This window comes from Lonchura striata, chromosome 13, assembly GCF_046129695.1.
Source record: "Lonchura striata isolate bLonStr1 chromosome 13, bLonStr1.mat, whole genome shotgun sequence".
Taxonomy (NCBI): domain Eukaryota; kingdom Metazoa; phylum Chordata; class Aves; order Passeriformes; family Estrildidae; genus Lonchura; species Lonchura striata.
Window position 1 is genome coordinate 3,838,187 of NC_134615.1, and position 7,929 is coordinate 3,846,115.

Here is a 7,929-nt window from a genome sequence, read left to right on the forward strand (position 1 = left end):
ATCTACTGCTGCAATGATGGGCCTGACCTATTCCCATTACCACTAGTGAGAACATCACTACTGGCTGATGGGGAAGCCTTGGGCCAGCAATGTTTATGTGCTGGATGTGAGACTTTGGAGGGAAGGGAGGAAAGACAAGGCCCCACCGTGCCCAAAGCCAGGCCAGTGTACGTGCTCCTGCATCTGCCCCAGGGGTGATGCCAGGACTGCTGCAGGTCTCTGCTGGGGCTTGGAGCGATCAGTGCCTGGTGTGGGCAAGGCACGGGATTTTTTCCTATTCTTTTGCCAGGAATTTCACCAGAACAGAGAAGCTGCCAGTTAAGGGAATCCCTGGCCACACTTCAGCACTACATTCCATTCCATTCCATGCCATTCCCTTCCCACTGCTGCCACATGTTACATGCTTCTGCCCTCAGATGGCAGGATGGGAATAACACTCCGAGGGGTGACTTCAGGGGTTGCCTGAGAAAGAAGGTGTCTTCTTATTTTCAAATTATCAGGAGAAGAGTATCCAGCCAAGTTCGGGATTCAGTTTCAGGACTGAAAAACTGAGTGCAAATCAGCCTCTGCATCTCCTACATCCCACCCTGGGCTGTACCCAGCAGACTCCTCTGTTACTGCTGTAGCAGTCATCTCTCACACAGACCTGGCTCCCCAAGACCCAAGGACACAAGCTCTACAGCTAAACTTAACTTCTCTGAATTTCAGCCAACATCATTAAGCTGTTCCCCGAGCCCACAGATAGAAGAGCTGTGAAGAAGACATCCCTGACACTGAAATAACCAAATGAAAACCACTGCCAAGAGATGGGGCTGGTAGGCTCAATTTTGGCCTTTTATCTGTAAATTGTGAGCTTTCCCTTAAGACAGTTCTCATCCTGTTAGATCTGCCCTTTCAATGAATCACTGCTGTACCCAAAAGGCAGAAAAAGATAAGGTATGGAGGGGGTTTTAACAGGTTGCTTTCTTCTGCCTTTTAACTAGGTCCATTTGTATCTTTGTTTCCTTGTACGGCATCTAAAGACAGGTCCAGATCTCCCAATGGCACCTTGCAATCCCCAGACACTGCTCTTGCTTTGAGCAGTGTCTGCTCAGATGATTTCCAGAGGTCCCCTCCAGCAAGTTATTCTATACTTTTAACTTCTAAATCAGCTCAACTGCTTTTCACATATTCCCCAAATATCTCGTATTTCCTAGACACCTGTGCATGTAGCTATGAGCATGTGGTATATTGATAGGCATTAGAGGAGCTCGACCTTCATGGAAGTTCCCAATGAAGAATGCATGATCTTCTGGCAAACATTTAACACAAAACAAAAAAGAAAAAACAGCAGAAACAGAGGAACTTCAGAATATTTAAAAATAAATCTCAGTGAAAGAGGGCTCAACCATATTCAGAGATTTAAATCATCTGTTTGAAATTTTAAACTGGCTTTCAAAGGTTTATCATGGAACAGAAGAGGTGACTGATGTCCTCAGCTGACAAGGGAAATCAGATCAGCTTTAAGTAACAGGAATGCACCAGATGCCTGCAGCACAGCTCAAGCTGGGCATCTGATGCAGGGACCACTGGAAAGCCACGTGCCTGTGGCCTCCCAGAAAACGGGTCTATTTGGCTGACAGTGGTGAGTAAGCATTTCAGAAGCTGCTTGCGCTCAGGTGGGTGCAAGCCAGCTACTAACATGTTCCAGGCACCCTGGAGGAAATCTGGGGCAGAGAAAGCTCAAAGGCTGCATCCTGCTAAGAACACTGAAAGCAAGAGCAGATGCCATTCATCCTGCCCATTTCCAGCCAGGCTGCAGGGCAGCAGCTGCGATGCTCTGGTTCCTTTTGTTGCTCTTTCCCAGCCCTGTTACCACCCAAAGGTGTTTTGGACTGCCTCACCTCTGGGTGCTCAGCTGGTAACGAGCTGCCTGGTTGCTGACATTGCCAACCAGCAGAGTCTTCTGGCTGCTGTACTTGACTGGACACACCGGGAAGTCCAGCTGGTCAGGGAAGTCCAAGATAGCTCGGACACCAACTGCCCGAATTGGCACAACTATCCTTTCCCTTGCACTGCTGCAGACAAGCTCGTGGAAATAATCCACGAGCAGGAAAAGAAACTAGCTCAGCGCAGGATATTTAGTGCCATCCCCATGGCAGAAGAAAAACCATTTCCTGTAACTCATCAATGGCATCCATTTACCTATCCCACCCTAAAATGAACACTAAGTCCTACTAATATGTCACATTTTAAAGGCACCAGGGCACTTTGCAAAACCGATCTCTGTGGCATTAAGCTCTTGTGTCACTTGGATCATACAGAGAACTACCTTAGGGCACCGTAATTTTTACTCTAAATTTTAATAATGTTAAATAATTCCTAAGTCCCTTCTAAGGAACATGGAGCTAGGGAACACAGGACGTTCTTCTTTAGGTTTCTATATTCCTGCTGTCTGAGAACAGGATAAAGTGTTAAACTGACTCTAAGCAGCAAAAGGAAGATGAGAAAACAGCTGCACCCAAAGAGCTCCTGCACCCAAAGAGCTCCTGCACCTCTGACCTGGTGTAGAAACATTAGTTGGCTCAGAACTCCCTTCTAACTTTGCCTCTCCAACCAAGTCAGGAGAAGAACAGTGCTAAGAGGTTGAAGGATGCTGTTGGAAAGAGCCTCTCTTTGTTTCCCTGCAAGGCTTCCTCCCTTCCATGCCATGTCCTAAACCCTTCTGTATGAACAAGCCTCCGGATCACAGCACTGAGATCAGACTTGCCAGGGCCCCAGCCCTGGTGTTCAAACATCCTCATAAAAGCAGGTTTGGCAGGGAATGGGTGCCAGTTGACAGAGCCACCACAATGACAGGCATGAAGACAGAGCCACAGCAGCGTCACTGCCACAGGCTCTGGGCTCAGGGGTCTGCCTGCAGGTTGTACCTGCCCTACACGAGCTCTTTCAGGCAGGTGTCCAGAGGTGTCCAAGTCCCCTGCAGCTCACCAACCTCCTGCTGGCTATGGGCACCTAGAGCCCAGTGTGGCTGTGCCAGGCCGGGCTCACAGGCCCAGCACATCCTCTGCCCTGGCCCTGCAGCTGTATCATGGTCAGCTGTGCTCTGGGACAGCACAGCTGCAAGGCTGGAGAACAGAGGGTGTGAAAAAGCATCATCTTTGCTCCAGCCCCGGGTGAGGCAGAGAAGCTGCTGCCAGTCAGGAAGGAGGAAAGCTCTCTGACCTCTTAATTCCTCTAGTGTTTTCCACAGTAATTAAGCTCTTTTCACTGTACCTAGAAATGACTGAACATCTGTCAACACCCCTTTGTCATTTTCATACTGTTCCCTGTGCACCTTCCCTTGGGAATGCTCAGGAATGTGCAGGGAGGGGAAGCAGAGCCTCTCAGGCCTGGATGCAGTGCCTGACAGCACATGCCAAGGTGTGACTGGCAGCAAGCTGCCTGCCCATGGCCGGGAGCCAAGCTCACAGCATGGAACGGGATGTACCCAGGGTGCAGGGAACAATGGCTTTGGAGATAATTCTGTTTTGGCTCCTCCAGTCTCACCTTGTTCTCGTCAGGGGTGAAGCGGATGCGCACATGGGCAGGCACACCCGGCGTCACAACACGGTACACGTTGTTGGAGCACATGAGCTGGAAATAAGGTGAGCTCTCCATGTAGATCTTCACCAGCTGAGGAAACTGCAGGAAAGATATGAAATGATGATTTTGCCACTTGTGGAAAACAGGACGAGACAAGACCTGTCCGTGCCCTTGTGACATCCCTCCTTGACTCCTTTTCCAAAGCACTTTCAGCTGTGGAGGTACAGGCACGTAATTCACAGGGGTGAACTTGAATCCTTTCTGTCTGGGTCCAGCATTTTGGCCAGGGGCAGTAGGGCAGTGCCTGGTGGGAAGGAAGGGCCAAGCAGGTCAGCACTAGGATAGAGACACAGCACCTGAACCAAGTCATCTGCATATTCAACAAGATCAAAAAACCTGCTGGCTTCTGCCAGCACACAGCCATGCAGTCATGTTCCAGAGGGGGAAGGTGCTGCCTGAAAGTAAAACAGCACATTATCCTGTGGGAAGGAAGAAAATCTCTTCTAGCAGATCAGGTTTGGGTAGGGCAGTTCTGGGGATACAGACAGGCAGACAGACCAGCAAGAGAGGAGACCAAACACTGTGCCCTTACTGAGAATAAAAGCAAAGGAAGGAACACAGCAAGACGATTCCTAAACCAAGGAGATGACAAAGAGAATTTAAATGGGCAGTAAAGCAGCAAGGAAGAATCAAAAAATTATGACAGCAATCAACTTGCCAAAAGTGACGGAAACACGGACAGGCTGTGCCTATGAACTATGGGCTTCAAAGGCATTTTATGCCTGGAGAAAGATGACCAGCAGTGACTGACAGTGTGGTTCCAGCATTTAAAGCCAATCTTGGCTTTCTAGGGGTTCTTGCTGCCTGTGCAGGCAAGCTGGGCTGTTGGGCATTCCTGCCTGCAGCCAGCAAGCCAGGTTCTGCCCTCTGGGATAGACAGACACAGCATACATGCATTTTCTAGCACAGATATCAACCCCTGAGCACCAAAATGCTCTCCAAAAGCCTGAACCAGATGCTTTTGATTCCCTCCTGTCTCTTCCCACCAGGCCACTCTTGGTACAAGCCTTATTTGAGAAACTGTTTTCCTGACTGGAATACAAATGGTCTCAGTTGTCCTCTTTACAGTGGAATACAACTGCTGACATTTTTCAACTTTTTCTCTCTCAACTCTCTTGGCAAACTACAAAACAATCACCATTTCTTCAAGTGAACAGAAAACCTCCAGGAGCACATGGCTTTGGATGTGCTGTGGTTCTCCAAAGGAACAGCAGAGCACCATGTTGCTTTTGGAAAACCTGAGCAGAGCTGGATGAAGTTTAGCAGGAGCCTGAAATGGCACCTAAAGGCCTCCTGCTGCTTCTGCTACATCAGTCCGATTCCAGGGCTGTTTCAGAATGCATTTCCTGCAGTGCCAAAGCCATTAATGATAAGTGATTCTAGCAAAAAGTGGAGAAGGCACAGCCCCTGAGCTTTGACTGTGAGCTGCACAAAGGGAGACAAACAGGCTGAGAAAGGCAGGGATTCCTACAAATTTTAGGAGCCAAGAATACCCAAGGAGACACAGGATGTGGTACAGACTCAAGGCAAAGCATGAGAGCAGGTAAGAACTGCACAGTACTCAACATTCCTATCAATCCAGAGCTTTCGAGAGAAGAAAACTCCTTTGGAATAAATACCATTAATACATGGCCAAAATCAGGGGACAATTCCCTGCACAGGAAATGTCTCGGCTCCATCTTGCAGAACAAAGGTGCTGAGATATTTTCTTCTGCATCTCCTGCAGTAGATAACTTGCTTTGCTGTACACTAGGGGAATTACACCACCCTCCTCTTCCAGCACAATGTTAAACCTTCACACCCCAGCACTTACCTTGCTGTTATTAATGAGAGACACCACCATTTCACAGGCCTCATGGGTAACGAAGTTCTGAAATAACATCTCTGGTGGGGAAACCTGAAACAAGCTCTGTTTCAGGGGAGCTGATGGCAGCTAGAGAGGAAAGAGAGAACACAGAGAGGTTCAGCTGCTGGGAAGAAGGTTCACGAAGGAGAATCTTACACTGACCCCCAGTGAAGTCCAGGCTCTGGGTAAACGCGTCTGCCCAGCCCACACTGGGCAAACAGTAGCTCACCTACTGAGCTCTGAGCTGATCAAGAACTGCTGGGCAACACAGAGCAGGTTCAAGGCAAGCAAGGCAAGCTGCTCTTTTGGCATGTATTTCTCCAGGTTTCCTTCTCCAGAATGCCAGGTAGCACTTACCTTAAGCACAGCCCTGTGCCCAGATGGTCACAGAGCTCTGGGACACTCATGGAGCAGAAAAACCCATGGGTTTACAGGAGTCTCCATGGGAAACAATTCTGAGATGTCCTTTACTCTGAGACAGGGAAACCGAGGCCCACACAACTGCAAGTATCTTTTTTGCTCTAGAACTTAGACATCAGTAAGAAGTAAACAGTACCAGAGGAAGTGTGAGAGATGAGGCGATATCTTGCTAAAGCCAAAAGGTTATTAAGCAAAAGAATGGAATTTGTTGGTTCTATGTGTTGTTTATGGTTTGGATCTGCTCAGGTTGAGTGTTGCAGTGAGAACAGGGTTGAAGACCTGACCAAAAGGAAGTAGGATGAGAGGGGAGGGGACAGAAAAGTTGGTGGTCAGTAGAGAATGGAAGCTCCTGAGTACCCATCCAATAGGAAAGGGGACAGGGACCGCCCCAGCTGGGTACAGAGGGAATAGAAAGATTGCCATTTTCTCCGAGGGTGTGTTTGCTTGTCTCCAGCGGATGGGAGACACGCCCAGCTCAGCTGAATCGGTACTAATAAACAGTTTTCTTTTGCTTGGATGATTTTGTCCCGTTTAATTGTGCTTAAAAGATGGTGCATTTCAAACAGAGAGAAAGACAAGAATAAAAAGACAAATGAGGTAAATGCTGAATGAGGATAAGATTCAGCAGCTTTCTCGGCAACTTTGGTAGAAGAAGAGTTGGTATCTTCTTTTTCCATGTGCTTTAAATGGGCGCTTTCTTGTAATTATTGCTATCGTATTTAATACCATTGTAGAGGCATGTCTGGAATGACACAACAGCAGCAAATGCTTCTGGAGCAGAGACATTGCTTTGTCTGCCTTCTCCAGCCACACTGCTGTCACTCCAGAGACTCAAGCAGGTCTCCTGCGTGACTTCACGGGAGACACAGTCTGCTAAAGGGCATGGCTGCAGTACCCTGCCCCTGAGGTGCTCCCAATGCCCCTCTACAGGGCAATCCTTAACCAGTGAGTTACATGTCCCCTGCTGCCAATTTCCTGCTCCACAGCCCACCTTGGTCACCTACCCCTTTGGACTGTGCTTTATACTGAGCCAGTCCTACCAGAAAAGCAGCTTTAAACACACCGCTATGTAGGCACTGATCCAGATAAAGCACATCCATTCCCCTCTGCCCAGGGCGAGTCCCCTGCACATCTGGCAGCTTGCAAAATCTAACACCCTGTCAGGGTCCAACACATTGTTCCAACCCAAACCATTTTTGCACTTTGTTAAATCTGAAGTAATTACTGCAGATCCTCAGCCTTCAAAGGCCAACGCTGCCACTCTGGAGGAAATCCTGTGACCCCGAGCATTTCATGGTGACCACACCAAAGCAAGAGGTGGCCATTTCAGCAGGAGAATGGCAAATGGCAATTTGGTGCCCTTGTGTCCCCAGCCTTCCTCCCATGAGCAATGGCAGCTACACTCCAGCACACCCCAGCAGCCTCAGCAGAGGTTATTTGTGTTGGCTTAGTGCAGATCAGGACTCCTGTTCACCACTACCAGCAGTTTGCAATGGCAATAGAACCTGAACACTGAGGTATTTTGCTGGAGGCAAGCCTGTCACAAGCATACACCCTCTTAAACTTCAAAGAGAAAGGAAAAGAGCAGGAAAAGGCTACCTTTTGATGAGGCCCACTCACGTCTCGAGATGGGCCAATTCTGGGCAGAATACTCCCCCCAGTGCTGCTCTTCGTGCTGACAAACTTCTCCCTCAACTTCTCCCTCAGGAACTTAGAGGGAAGCAGCTGAAAGGCAAAAACACACCAACTAGAGCCTCAGAGATGTCCTTGTTCAGAAAGGCTTTTCTTGAACAAGTGGCACTGGTGAATAATTTGTGCTCACAACCACTCGGACAGTCCTAGAAGCCCTGAAGTTTCCTGCTGAAATACTTAGCATCAATAAATTAGTAATACAAAGTGGAATACACATACTCCAACCACATGGCTCTGTCCCGTTAGCTTCTTTGTGATCTGATGCGACATGTTTGGGGATTTCTGCTCTTTGGGCATTTGTTTCCTCTTATGTTTCATTGGATTGAGGCAGTGATCTTTTCTGAGTG

The 7,929-nt window shown here is 48.4% G+C and overlaps 1 long non-coding RNA gene across 1 annotated transcript; it reads right to left on the reverse strand.

Moving 5' to 3' along the window:
* Positions 1–3,632: 3,632 nt before the first annotated feature.
* LOC144247032 (uncharacterized) lies at positions 3,633–7,564 on the reverse strand. The gene is made up of 3 exons (XR_013340726.1): positions 7,490–7,564; positions 5,438–5,557; positions 3,633–3,663 (listed from the first exon to the last, which is right to left on the reverse strand). It is a non-coding gene; the product is annotated as an uncharacterized LOC144247032 (long non-coding RNA).
* Between the last annotated feature and the right edge of the window lie 365 nt (positions 7,565–7,929).